This window comes from Hemicordylus capensis, chromosome 3 (assembly GCF_027244095.1).
Source record: "Hemicordylus capensis ecotype Gifberg chromosome 3, rHemCap1.1.pri, whole genome shotgun sequence".
Classification (NCBI taxonomy): Eukaryota; Metazoa; Chordata; class Lepidosauria; order Squamata; family Cordylidae; genus Hemicordylus; species Hemicordylus capensis.
In genome coordinates this window covers 59,573,345-59,588,894 of record NC_069659.1, presented here as the reverse complement: position 1 = coordinate 59,588,894, position 15,550 = coordinate 59,573,345, and positions in this window count along the sequence as shown.

Genomic DNA, 15,550 nt, shown 5'->3' with positions numbered 1-15,550 from the left:
CTCACCACACTCTTCCACCCCAGATCCCACTTTATGCCCCAAATCTGCCTCAAAGACACTAAACCTTGAACAATTCACCAAAAATTAGCCCTTTGTCCAATTCCTCTGCAATTTGGGAGGTAGCCTCTACCCATTAGGTACTTAACTTAAACTGAGTAGTACCTCACTGCCTTGCGGGTGGGAGTGGGGTGTAGTTGGCACATGGCAGTTGACAATTGGCACTATCTAAAAGACAGTCAAAATGAATAGAAGAAATGAAGGTGTGTAATGAATCCTCATAAGGATTCATTGAGTGAAAGTTATTATACACCAAAGAATCCGAACACTTAAAAAATAGTGACCACACATTTTGCTCCATAACTCCACTTCTATAAGGGCTAGAGCTTAGCTTATTATTTTAAATGAAAGCTGGGAATCTGGGGAAATCAATAGGCCATATCCAAAACCCGAATCGATTCAATTCGGATCAGCCACGATTTGGATCCGAATTGAATTTGAGGAGATTTGGATGGGTCAGATTCGGATCCAAATCGAATCAGGGCTGTTTCGATTCGGTTACAAATTGAAACACAGAAAATCCAAATTGCACACCCCTACTAGTCACCTCAAAGGTATTGATGAAAAGGAGTGTGTTCTTCTTGGAATGCAAAAGCTGGCCATCAGGTGGTGCTGTAAAAATCATATGAGGTCCCTGCTCAGCTTTTGTACAAAGGGTAAGATCATGCTAGGAAGTAAAGTGGACATTTGCTGTAGCATGTGTATGGGGAGTAAGATCACCTGTGTGTAACATCCCATGCTTTATTGCCATTTAGAAAGGTCCCTACTATGGTCAGGGAAATCAGCTTATTTCATGTAACTTGCCACGTTGCTGAGAAATATCCCGCTAGAATTTTGAGGCTAGCAAAAGTTGCTGACTTAAACAGTGACAGGTGATCACAACATTCAGCAATGATAATATACTTATTTCTGCCTATTTACTAGTAGTGTGCATGGTTTGGTTCGGGCACACTGTTACAGACCTCCGGACCGGTTCGGCAGTCCAGCGGTCCGGAGGTTCGGATGGGCAAGGGCATGTAGCTTTAAGCGGGGGTGGGTGGTAGTACTTACCCCCCCCGCCACTGCTCTTCCCCCTCTGGCGCTGGTCATTTTAAATATCTTCTTGGGGCGGCAGAGTTCCTCCCTGCCGCCCCTGCCCCCGTCGTTGTTTCTTAAGGGTTAAAAAAGACTAGCGCTAGCGGTGCACATGCACCCTGCTCAGCACGCGCTCGTCTCTGATGTTGGGGCGCGCGCGCCAGCGTCAAACACGAGAGCACGCGCCGAGCAGGGCGCATGCGCGCCGCTAGTGCTAGTCTCTTTTAACCCTTAAGGAACATCAATGGGGGCAGGGGCGGCAGGGAGGAACTCTGCCGCCCCAAGAAGTTGTTTAAAACGACCAGCGCCGGAGGGGGAAGAGCGGCGGCGGGGGGGGTAAGTACTACCACCCCCCGCTTAAAGTAACAGTCCTCCCCGTGCCGTACCGGGGGGGGGACTCCGGACCATGCACACCCCTACTATTTACAAAATGAAAGAAAAAATGTTCTTTAGTAAACAAAAATGGCAAGAAAACTAACTAATGAACACACCAGCAAACTGGAAAAAAATGGAAGCAGGAGATATTTGAATTCAATCCCTTAATTTATATTAGCCTATTGTGACCCAGTTGTGAACAATCTAGCATGAAGCCCAAGAATCAACTCTGATATAATACTGTTCCTCCTCCATAAGAATAAATGCAAATAGCATTTGAGAAGTATGAAAAATTCATGCAGACTTTTCACAAATGTTCCACAAACAAGTTGCCATATTTGTACTGGCTCCTGCTCAGTTATTTCCTCTGCATAATCTGAGCAGATTTGTGTTTCATTATGACATAATCTGGAGGGAAAAGAGAGCAATAGTTCCTAGTTAGCAATGTATTATCTCATCTTTCTTTGACCCTTATTATGTTTAAATTTGCAATTTTGACAATGTGCACCACAGCTTCTGATATGTCTTGTCTAATCTGGAAAAAAAATACTTGCATGACCAGTCAAATATTTGCATTTTATACATTTTTTCCTAGTATAAACCTTAATCTTGATATCAAAAGAAGTAATATATGAAGTGTTGCTCAGTTGCCATGAAATCAGCATAGGTGTCCTTACTATTATAGCACTGTTCTCCTGACATAGCCCTCAGGAATGAATGCAAGCAGAGGAGAGATCTGCATATGTTCAATTAAAAGGCCCTGTTCAGACATTATGCTGAATACTTGTACAACAAGTGTAAAGTGTACACAGGTATAGATCTGTACACAGGTACAGTTATTCACATATTAGATTGAGCACAAGTACACTTCTCATCTATACACTTATCTGCATTTGAGTGGCCTGTACCCAAGTTCACTTTTAAAATGCACAGGTACAGTCATTCATGCAACAACATGCATGAGTGTATAGATATCTGAATGCAGGTACAACATAATGTCAACATAATAATAAAGATAACTGAATTAATGTAGGGCTCATTACCAGAACTGCCCCAGATTGCTGGCTAGACACTTCAATTGTGCTTTTGGCTTAGCACAGGGGAATTTGCTTGGGTTGAGGGAGCAGTTCTGTTACAGTATCGATTTGAGCAAGTTTTGTGTTTTGGAAATGAGGAGGCAGCAGAAATGCAATACAACAGATTTATTTAGGGGTAAATGTGGGGTACAAGAAGACAAACGTTTGTTAGGCAAAGCAATAAATCTTAACTGATAGTCTCAGCTAGAATCTCACTTAAGGTAGTTTAGCTTAGGAGCCAATTACAGGTTAAGACTTGCCGTAGAAAGTGTTTGAAGGCAGAAGTAGAGAGAAGAGGAAGCGGGCAAGGAGGCTTAGAGAGGCAGGAGGTTAGCTTTACCTCTCCTTATTCCAGTGGTACATTCGGTGCACTTGTAGGTGGGTGCACTTAGCAGGTCTCCTTGCAGGAAAGGGGCAGGAAGGCAGGAAGAAAAAAGGCAAGGATTGAAAGGCTACCACTCATATGTTTGAGAACCAGCGGGGTACAAATCCATGCAGACTCCAAGGCCATGTGGCTTGGCCAGGAGTACTTCTACTCCAAAACATGCCCAGATGCAATTCATAAGTCACGCTCCCTCCGTGGAAGGGCAGAAACTCAGGTAGAACAATGAAGTTCATAGCTGCATGAACTGGTCAGTCTTGGGTGTGACTGGCCAAACAACAGGCGAGACCTGGCTTTTGGTGGAAGTGTGCATGTAGATCTGAATAGATGGTAAATTTAAGGCTTATCTGGAAATGGAGATGCCACTCCAGGTACAAAGATATATGCTTTTATATTTCAATGAATCCCCCCCCCCACCGCACGGTCGTTGTAAATTAATTAATTTGTTTGTTATTTCTCTGTGTAAACCACCTTGAGCCATTTTTGGAAGGGCGGTATAGAAATTGAATTATTATTTCTTGTTTACACAGTCAGACAGGTGTTATTGGCTGGTTTGTTTTATCCAGGCATCGAGTCCATCCCAAGGACCTGGGATGGCTGAATTTTATTGTCAGTGTTGTTGCTGTTATTATAGATATCGTCGCAGAATATAGGCTGTTCCTAGTAAAGTTGCTTTTTGTAATTGGCTGATGGTGATTTCTGCGGCCCCTATGGTGTTGAGGTGCTCTTCAAGTTGTTTTGGAATTGCACCTAGGGTGCCAATTACCACTGGGATTACTTTGGTCTTTTTCTGCCACAGCCTTTCAATTTCAATTTGTAGATCTTTGTATTTTGTGATTTTTTCTATTTCTTTTTCTTCTATTCTGCTATCCCCTGGTATTGCTATGTCGATTATTTTAACTTGTTTTTCTTTCTTCTCGACTACAGTTATATCTGGTGTATTGTGTGGCAGATGTTTGTCTGTTTGTAGTTGGAAGTCCCATAATATTTTTGCATCTTCATTTTCTTCAACTTTTTCAATTTGATGGTCCCACCAATTTTTGGCTACAGGTAGCTTGTATTTTTTGCAGATGTTCCAGTGTATCATCTCTGCTACCTTGTCATGCCTTTGTTTGTAGTCAGTCTGTGTGATCTTTTTACAACAGCTGATTAGGTGGTCCAATGTTTCATCTGCTTCTTTACAAAGGTGGCACTTGGTGTTTGTTGTTGACGTTTTGACTTTTGCTCTTATTGCATTTGTTCTTAGTGCCTGTTCTTGTGCAGCCAGTATTAAACCCTCTGTTTCTTTCTTCAAGTTGCCATTCTTAAGCCATTGCCAGGTCTTGGTGATGTCTGATTTTCCACTTATATTGTGCAAATATTGACCATGCAGTGGCTTATTTTTCCGTTTTTCTGCTCGGTTCTTGATTTGTTCTTTCTTGTAGGCCTGCTTTGTTTCATTGGTGTTGAATAGTTTCTCGTTATTGACCATTTGAAGTGCATCTTCTTCACTGTCCTTGATATATTCTCCAAAGCTTCTTTTCTCCTCCTCTACTGTTTGATGGACTTGCAGCATTCCTCTTCCACCTGAGCTGCGAGGGAGGTAGAGCCCATCTACATCACTGCGGGGGTGCAGAGCATGACTGATGGTCATTTTCCTGGTCTTACGATCTAGCGTCTCTAGCTTTGCCTGGGTCCAGTCTATTATTCCTGAAGTTGTTTATTATTATTATTATTATTATTATTATTATTATTATTATTAAATAATTGGTCTGTTAATGGTTGGTTGGGAAATGTTGCCTGCCTCTTATCTGAGTTGCGGCAGACAGTGCTTGGTGAGGCTATATCTCTTGTGAAAGGAGTATTGTCTTCCCTTGTGGTGTACCTTTTGCATTAGGTTTACTTGTTGGCAGGTTGCCTTCTCTTGAGATAACAAGAGAGAGGTTGGGGATGATCCCTTGCCATCTTAGCTATTATTTCTTTATTTATCTAAAATATTTCTATACCACCCAAAACTTGCATCTCTGAGCAATTTACAATTAAAATCATTTAAAACATTAAATCAATTAACAATTAAAATCATTTAAAAGATTTAAAATATTTAAAACCCAGTATTAAAATTAAAACTATCAATCTAATTAAAAGTCTGGGTGAATAAATGTGTCTTCCGTGCCTTTTTAAAAGTTGCCAGAGATGGGGAGGCTCTTATTTCAACAGGGAACGCATTCCAAGTCCATTATGACCTCGGGATATGTTGCCCCATGCTTTGCTTATGCCAAGCGACCAACTGCGAGTTTTTGCCAAATATGGGCAGGTGAAAAGTTCATGGTCCCAAAATGAGTTTCCAAAATTGAGGCTGTCAGCACACAGTTCCAATAGCATAGAGGGGATGCTTTCTGTGCTTCCCCAAAATCAAGCTTTTGGCAACAGCTCTCTCTCTCTCTCTCTCTCTGTGCAGTTGAGAACTTTGCTTTTCCAGAGTTTCCAATCATATAGAGAGTCCTATCCATACTGAATTTAATATGAACTGACTCTATGCCGATGTTCAAGTGAACATACAATTATTAGGGGGTGGGACTTGCTCCCTTTTCTGTGTATATTCACTCACCCTTGTGAGAATGATCATGGAAAAGGTTTACCTGGCAAATTTATCATCATATATCACCTCCTTGGGTAGCATCCAGAGTGTACTGCTCTAGTGTATTGTGAACCAGGCAGCACATGACATTTCCCCCACTCCCTACTCCCTCCTGAGGTCCCTGAGGCCCCCTCCCACAATTGATGAGATTTGAGGGACCTTTTCCAATAGTATTGGATGTGGCATGGGGGGGGTGAAGTGGGGAGGGGAATATCCAGAAACCTTGAGGGGAACCTCTAATGGACACCACTTAACTCACAGTTTTTGGATATTCATGTTTCCCAGTGCAGTTTCCAGTGCCACATCCCATGTCAATTTCAAAGGTCTCCCAGCCCTCAGCAACAACTTGGGGGGGGGGGGGTTCAAGGAGCTTCAGTAAGGAGGAGGGGTGCAGAAAGTGCCTTGGACTGACATGGGTGGCACCAGTAATATTCTGGATGTTATCATTTCTTTATCTCAAATGGCATCAAACTTTTCATTTTGATGAAAACAAACAATACACAATAGTATTAAAACAATAGTATTAAACAAAATGGTTTTTTTGTCAGTGCCTCATAATGCAATCACCATAAGATCATCGTCGTCATAATAATCAGTATTGGTATTATTCAGAATATTTATATATTGCTTTTCCACAGTTCATGAAGTGATTTACAGAGCAAAAGGAATGAGAAGATTGTTTTCTGTCCCAAAAGGGCTCACAGTCTAAAAATAAAACAAGAGAGACACCAGCAACAGCCACTGGCAGGGACATTATGCGTAGACGAATAGGGACAGTTGCTCTTGCCCTGCTAAATATAAGATAGCCATCACTATAAAAGCTTAGGAGGCACTAATTATGTGATTCATTGTCTCTGAGTCTCCCAGAACAATTGAGTGGCTACAGTAGGTGCAATAAAATGGCATTCCGCTAACACATTGAATAAGGAACTCAAGGCTTTGCTTAATTATATGAAAAAATTGCATCTTTTCTCATTGTGCAATGTAACATTAATTTCTAGAAGATGGAAAGGGTACTGTTACATACAAAAGTACAGCTAGACAATTATGCCTCAAATTGGTATGAATACATAGGTGCCACAGAAAAGTGAATATGTATGCTCTTAACCTGGATATATCATACCCATATCAAAGGGAAAATATATGTGTGTGAGGCAGGCATGTGTTTAAATTGCCACTTTTCTTGGCAAAACCCATGGAATCCTAAGACTCATCCTTAACCAGTGACAGTTTCTGTGTGTTTTGCTGAGAAAAGCAACCATTCATTGTGAACTAATGCAAGGTATGTGAATTTTGTGCTTGCATATCCATATAAAGAGAAACTCAAGTATGTAGTACACCGCTCTGGGCTCCTTGGAGGAAGAGCGGGATATAAATGTAAAAAATAAAAATAATAATATCCAATTGCAAACTATTATGAAGATAGCCTATATAATGGGGGCTCCCAGCAGCACCCTGTCACATTATTTGGAGCTACAGGCTTGTAGGTTCCATTTTCTCTCTCTGAACTCACGGGATTGTGGGCTCACCATTTGCTTATAGGAGCTAACTCATGAGGGTATGTCACTTGGCAGACAGGATGGGGAAGGTAACTCCAGGTCTAGCCTAATTCTCAACTAAAAGAGGACTATTCCTCTTCTCTCCTAGTTGATTCCAGCACAGGTGAGGAAGCCAAAGTAGACACGAGTGAGTTAATTAAGTGCTATTTTTCTAACAGGTATAGCCAAATACTCCCCTCTATGTTGGTACATTGGATTAGCTTCAAGCTTATCGCCTTCGCAGGAAGGAATAGATAAGAGGTAACAGGCTCAACTCTCTCTAACAAAAGCATTAAGGGGTGACTCAAGGCTTGGGAGATACGCTTGTTAACACATTCCAGCACCTATCAAGGTCCTCCTGGCCACAAGATAAGTCCTAATGCACCCATTCCCTCTATCCTGCATGGATTTATCAAACCTATTCACTTCACTGTGCTTCTAGAGCACACCCACCAAAGCTTGAACAGGACAAAATGTAATCTTTTGTCCATCAAGGATGTCACCTTTTTCAGCAGAAAGGTGTAGTCAACATTTGGCCCCAGGGCAAGATGTGGCCTATTTGTATCAGACACAAAATCAAACTGTGTGTCTCTTCTCTGGATTCATCCATTGCGTGTTTGTGCATCTGGGCATCAGCTCTACCACCCTGCTGTGCTTTGGCTCTTGTGCTCATCCTGCTTTTCACATCCAGATTGGCCCTTTCCCCAGGCTTGATCTGTTCAGCACGCTTGGCTGCAGCAAGACATTGGTCTCCTGAGATCAGGCCTCCTATTTTGACTTCCTGACCCGCAAGGGATACCCGGGTCCCTGTTCCTGCATGTCCTTCAGGAGAGAGGTCCTTCAACATTGGTCGAGCAACAAGTGTCCAAACACACCACTGAAAGGAATTAAGATATACTTACCCCTTCTCTGAAATATCTCACTCCCTCTCTCTCCCTGATCTCTATCTTTAAAGTCTAAAGCTGTTCTCCAAGTCTGTTTCTGTAGTCAGCCTTGAGTGGATTTAATTTGGATCTCAAGCTAAAATGCCTCTTCATGAGCTTCAGTTTAGTACTATTGATCTTATTAACCTTGTTAGCTTTGTTAGTTATTATTGTGTTGTATATTAATCAAAAGTTATCTTCTGTAGTACCCCTAAACCCTAAAATAAACCAGATTGTATTTGAACTTCAACTCTCTGTCAATCATTTCTAAGACCAAAGCTTTGCACAAACTGGTAGCAGCTTCTCCAAGGTTGCAGGCAGGAATCTCTCTCAGCCCTATCTTGGAGAAGCCAGGAGGGAACATGAAACCTTCTGCTCTTCCCAGAGTGGTTCTATCCCCTGAGGGGAATATCTTACCGTGCTCACATGTGGTCTCCCATTCAAATGCAACCAGGGCAGACCCTGCTTAGCTAAAGGGACAAGTCATGCTTGCTACCACAAGACCAGCTGTCCTGGTTACTCCAAAGACCAGAATGGTAACATTCTGATATCAAAATGCTGCTTAAAAAGGCATGCAGTCATCAAAATGTTGTTGGAAAAGACATGTGTACTCCAGCCCAGCATCCTTTTTTTCAGAGGCTTCCTAAAAGCCTCAAAAAAGTGCAACAAGGCAATCCCAGAAACCATTCCCATCCAGAAACAAGAAGCCAACATTCTGTATAGACTCCTCTTGAACATGGAGGTTCTATATAAGAGTCCAACTGCCTTTGAATGTGGAGGCTTTATTTCCTAAGTATGGTCAAAGTTTTCCTATCCATAGTAAAGTTTCCATATCCACAGGCAGTTTGCGTCTGCTGTAGAACCTCCATGTTCAAGAACAGTCTACAAGCGAATGGTGGTTTCTTGGTGCTGTGTAGGAATGTGTTTTATGGTTTCCTTGCCTCACTTCTTTGGAACTTCCTAGCATGGGGTCCTTGGTCCCAATCCTATATATTTTTACCCAGAAGTCAACCCCAAGGAAACAAATAGGGTTCTCCCACCCTCAAGTTTTTCTATGCTTTGCTGATGTGCTGACAGGAAGGGGGAAAGAGAGAGCCCACATTCTGGCATAGGAACTCTGCTGGTCCTGATTCCCATATGTTTTTACTCAGATGTAAGCGCCAGTGAAATTAATGGGCTTACTTTCTCGTAATGTATTCCAAGTTTTGCTGAGGGGTTTTGCTTCCCCCACCTTTGGGTGTGTGTGTGAAAGAAAGGTAGAGGAAGTAAACAAAAGCCCATGAAAGGAAAGGGAGGGTAAGGAATGTTTGTTTAACTATACAAGTGCCAGAGTGTTCATAGACTGTGCTTATCAGGCACCTATGTTAAGAACCAAGAAGTCACTCGCTATAAATTACCAGGACTTGCCCCTGCCAACTTTGGCTTCAGAATTCTCAGTGAGCAGACTCAGTTATGCTCTTAGCTAACCTTCCCTTAGTCCCGTCCCCCCCCCCCCGTTATTATGGGATTTCAAACAATATTTACTCAAAAATCACTAGATTGAGGTGAACCTGAATTTTGGGGGATGCTAAATAGATAATTAAAATTCAAAACTATACCTTGTCTGTGGTGAAAAACTGTCACCAACACTGAATCCTTGTTTTAGTATTTAAAAACATACACTGCTGTACCTCAGCCATTTTGCCAAGGATTTTCACCAAATATGGAGGAGTGGTGTTTCTTGTCCCCTAGTTGATGTGTGCAGGATTTCAGAGGGATTGGGTTGGGTACGTTCGATTTTATAAGCAATAGAATGTTCATGGCTTATAATGGAAGAATGTTGAAAACACTCCTCATCTTAACTATACAGGCAAACCATTATATGCAGATTTGATATCTGCGAATTCGCGTATCCGTGGTAGGGGGAAAGACACCCGACCTCGGTTATATGTGAAACAAACAAAAAGAAAACACATTGACCTCACATATCCATGGTCATTTCCGGCCACCATTTTGTTTCTTGGAGCCATAACATGGCTCCCATTTTCAAACCCCCATGGTGATTTTTGGCTGATTTTTGGCCAATTTTTGTGCATTCTGGGGATACAGTGTAACACAGAGGGAGCAGCAAAGCATGGTAAGGAGCTTATCCCACGTTTCCCTCCAAAGGTTTGCTGAAAATCAGCATTTTCTCCTTATTTTCCCAGCAACCAGGAACCTAACCCCCAGTTCCCCATTCTCCCACTCCCTAAATATTTGCGGTCGTGAAAAGACACCCAACCTCGGCATATGCAAAACAAACAAACAACTGCAGAATGGAACCCCCACAAATATTGAGGTTCTCCTGTACTGTCATAATTGCGCCAGTATAATACATTTTTAAATGTGCTTGTGTATGTTTTTTAAATTGATTGATGGGCATTCAGGAAAGTGGGTTGACAAGCAAATTCCAGCCTTTCCTTGATTTTTGTGTCACCTGTGAGAAGACATATTCAATACAACATGCTCCACCAACAATTTTTTCATCATATAGTTTAATACATTTGGGAATGGCACCTCTCTTCCCAATATGGTGCTGTCTCTTTGGTCACTGTGAAAAGCTGTCATATTTTAAATGTTAGAAAGTTATTCATCGTGGTTTTGTCTCCCAAACAACAGATTTCAATGCAACAGCTGTGGGTTGCAGAGTTCTGGGTCTCTAGAGCTCTGGCAAATCTGGGGTAGGGATGTGCCTGAACTGGCTCGGGCAGCCACAGGTGGGTCAGGGATAGAGTCCTTTCAAAAGCAGGTAAGCAGGTCCTTACCAGTTCCTGGGCCGCACCACTACTTTTTTGGGAACAGCGCTGCAGCCATGCACTAGGGATGTGTAAGAATAGATTTTTTAAAAATTCGATTTGTACCCAAATTGAATCACCCCTGATTTGTTTTGGGTCTGAATCTGGCCAGCTAGCACAGGGCTGATTTGTTTTGTTTACATACAAATCACCCCAAAGAGGTAGATTCAGGTACACATTGTTTGGTACCCAAATCAATTCTCACAGGCAGTAATTCTCTCAGCAGCAGGAAGGGGGTAAAAAAAAAAATCTCTTCTCTTTTCCTCATTCAGGAAAGCAGGAACAAAAAGCAGATCATCCACTTCAGGCAGCAGACAGGCAAGGCAAAGCAAAGCTCCTCTGGTGCATGCTCTCTCTCGCTCTCCTCCCACGGGGCAGAAAGGCAGAATGGTGGTCGCCTGCCTCCTTAAGTACATTTGAAAATCACTCCTTCGAACTCCCCCCCCTTGTCCCTTCTTTGTCCCTTCCCCTAGCCAATGCGGGGTCAGTCACCCCTGGAAACACAAGATTTGAATGGAAATGAGCCAATCTGGAACCAGAGGAGAATCTCCAGCCAATCGTTGCACACTCTAAATCACTTATCTGATGCTTGGGAGGGTGGGATTTTTTAAAAAAAAAATTCTGGCACCAAATGGAGAAAGCAAGAGAGATCACAAAAAATGGAGCTCTGAATCTATGAATTTTTCCGGTCCAGAATCTGGGCGATTTGTTTTGGACCCGAATTTGGCCAGCTAGCACAAGGGCGATTTGTTTTGTCCACAAATCACCCAAAACAGGTAGATTTGAGTACAAATCATTTTGTACCCAAATCGATTCACACATCCCTACCATGCACAGTCTTTTGAGAAATGAATACCATGCCCAAAAAAGTGGTGGAGCAGCACAGCAGCAGGTAAGAACCTGCTTATCTGCTTTTAAAATGACCAGATCCAATTCCTGCTGAACCAGTTTGAATGCAGGCACATAAGCCAGTTCGGCACTTCCCTAAGGAGGTGCTGAACTGGTTCAGGCACATCCCTACTCTGGGGTTTATTGCATCAGCTAGGGCACACAACACATAGCAGGGCAATTCCGGTCCAATTCAAACATCTCCTTCCCAATCCAACAAGCTTTGTTGGATTAGGAATGCACTGGGTGCCTACATACTTCTTCCCCCACTCCCCTTTCCTCTCTTCCTGTGCCAATGTGTGGCATTCACACTGAGGTAGTAATATCTGAAGCATCTTCAAACAAAGGCCAGGCAGTGCTTATAGGTAACAGATGACAGCTAGGTTTTAGCAATGCAGACTGTGTATTCCTGATGAATTTATCCTGTCATAATAGAACAGAAACCAGAAACCAGATATCTTGTCTCTGACTTGTTGCTTTCTTATCATGTTAAACTGTGGATATACGAAATAGAAATGAAATTATAAACACAGAACTAGCAATAAATGTGTGTGGTGTCCTTTAGGGGACTGTTTTGTTTTGTTTTTGTGGGTTTTTTGTGGGGGGTTTTGGTGTGTTTTTTAAGCTTGTTATATCTGAATCACAGCCAGGACACCAGCTTGTGCTCATGCATTCAATTTTCAGCCCTTTCCTATTGGCAAGAATTATTTTTAGAAAATGCTGATTGAACTTCAGAGGCAGAAAACTGTTTCTTTTGTACGCCTTATCATCCCTATGTTTCGAATGTACAGCTAGGAGTCTCAAATCAGATGGATGCAGGCAGTGGTTGGCAGGGGTGCTACTAAGTTTGATGTGGTAGGAGGGAGCAGTGTAAACTTAAGCTCAAAGAGATGCTCTGGGTTTCCCTGTAGAACTAGAAATTCTCAGCTAACACCTTCTGTTCCCCAGCAAACAGCTGAGACTTGGTAGGTCTGGGTTCCTAACAGGAATGCCTTTGTTTGCTTTCTGAAAGGCATTGTCTGTCTCTTTATAATATAGACATATTAGTCTGCCTGTTCCTGTGGCTTAATAAAGTCTGGTAAATAGGTTTCCTTTAACACAGGCTTTTATTTGAGCTGGGCAAAGCATTTTTGCCAGGATGGAAGGCTGCAAAGGACTATCTTGACAATTGTCTGGAGAGAAACTCATCTAAGGGGTTGGTCTTTTCCTCTCCATTGGCTTTTTGAAATACCAAATAGTAAATATCATACCCAGAAAAGCTGTTTTTCAGCATTTGTCACTAGACATTTTTTTTAAGCTGTCTGAAGCTGAAATGAAAGGATTGTGATTTATTACCTGTTAAAAATACAGAAATGAATCTTCACCATCCCTGTGAGGTTCTTGTCATTGTTCCAGTTTATATATTATTTGTGGTGGCTCCCCCCAGATTGCTTTTTAAAAAATTAGTTTTTCATGTGTGATGCTGCATCAGACAAATCTTGTGTGCTGTATGCTGGATTCACATTTAAATAATTATGGCACAAGACAAAAAAAATATTTACTATAATATAAAGTATACATGAGTACTTCCCCCACCCCCAAGTTTTGTAGGAAGAAGCAGAGTGAATATATCTTGATTCCAAAGGACAATATGCTGGAATGCTTCAGTTAAAAATTGGGTTTAGTGTTAGCCATATTACTATTATTAGTTACTACTACTATTTATAGACTGCTTTTCAGTGAAAGTTTCCAAAGCCGTTTACATTTAAATAAATAAATAAATAAATAGATAGATACATAAGATGGTATTCTGTCCCTAAAGAGCTAACAATCTAAAAAGAAACATGAGGTAGATGAGCAACAGCTACTGGAGGGATGTAGCGCTGAGGCTGAATAGCGCCAGTTGCTCTCGCCCTACTAAACAGAAGAGAACCACCAGTTTAAAAGGTGCCTCTTTGCTCAGTTAGCAGATACTACATTATTATTGGTCATAAAAATGTCTAGAACAGTTTTTAGTTGATAAACAGCAGCAGATCACTTGAGAAAGTGATTAGCATGAGGCCAGTCAGTAGGCCAGATTGGACAATACTCTGATTGGCCTGTCCGTGGGGGAACAGCATGGGCATGCATGTCTCCCCCACCCCCAGCATCCATCTTGCCACCAAATTGCATGGCAATGGTTTATTCACGTTAAAGCAGTATTTAATCTGCACATTGAGAGATTGTTCAGAAAAAAACATTCCCCACATGATGAGGCCATGAAGAGGAAGACGAATGCACCCATACTCATCCCCCACCAGGGTTGGGAAGGCCTGTCTGAGCAAACCGGCTCAGTGCATCTCATGGATAAGCTACAAATGGACTTGGGTATTTCCAGATCTAAGTCAATATTCTTGCCAGCTGTACAACTGCATGCAATTAGGCACAATGGGTGTATAATCCAACATGGACTATAGGGGAATGGGAGTTATAGCTCAGCAGTAGAGCATCTACTTTGCATGCAGAAGGTGCCAGGATCAAGCCCTGACATTGCCAGGAAGGGATAGGAAAGACCTCAGCCTGAAACTTCGGAGGGTCACTGCCAGTTACTGTAAAGCTAGATGGATAAAGCATCTGACTTGCTATAAGGCAACTTCTTACGTTCCTACATTCCTAGCTGGCCCATAGTATTAACTGCAACACTTCTGCTTCAGCTTTGGGCTTCAGTCACTGCAGCTACAGTGGTACCTTTTTATACCTGGCATGAACCAAACAGAATAGAGCCTTGAGGAACACTTTAAGATTTTGCCAGAGGAACACTTAAATGCTTCCTGCACAATAAATAGTAAATACAACCTACATTCATGCATCACCACGACTTTAGTGGCATGGTTCTTTTTAAATGGCTTTTGAAAACACACCTGTTTTGTCAGGCTTTTCATTTACGAAGTTTTAAAGTTTTGTTTAGGGTGATTTTAATACTTTATTATATGATTTTTAGGTTGCAAACCACCCTGAAATTTTATATAGGGCAGTATTTAAATGCAATCAGTCAATCATTCAATCAATCAATCCAGTCGTACAATATGCCAACCCGAATGATCATAAGCGACTGGGGGCTTCTGTTCCACTGCTGCAGCATCACAATTTCACATTTAATGAGTTCTCTGTTGTCAACGGTTCCCAACTTTCTTTGATATGTCACAGTAGTGCCTCATAAGGACACTTTTGTTCCTCTGCAGGGAGAGGAAAGGTTCCACCTAGTCCTTTTCATGCCCAGTGGAGCTGTAAAGGCCAGCAAAGATTTGCTCTTTTGGCATCCAGTCATATATTTTCTCTGATTTGTTCATATTAGGCTGGGAGTGGTAGTGCATCAATTCAGATATAATAACCATATCTTCGCACTGTGGTGTACTTCCCCGCCTCACCAAACTGCCACTTTTTTTTCCTTTCTAAACATGCCAAATACTAATGGTAAAGTGTCATTGCTTTTGAAATATTTATTTCATGCCTTCCTGTTTACAACTGATTATCATTAGTGCTTCCCTTACTATCATAGACTGTTGTTGCAGGAATAATTAATAATGTTTCTGTGCATTTATGTGCATTTATATTTTTATTAGTTTTCTATATACCAATGTGACTTCCAGATCATCGTTCAACATAATTATACTGTAACACCTGTATTTGCTCTTGTATAACTATTTGTTCATATTTTACCATCATAATCCTTTAGTTTCATTACTCAAACAAATTCCCCAACTGTTATTTTTACATTTCAAGCCTCATTGATAAGCCCAAGTTTACATTATTTTTTCCTATACCACAAACAGGGTTTCCAGTCTTCTA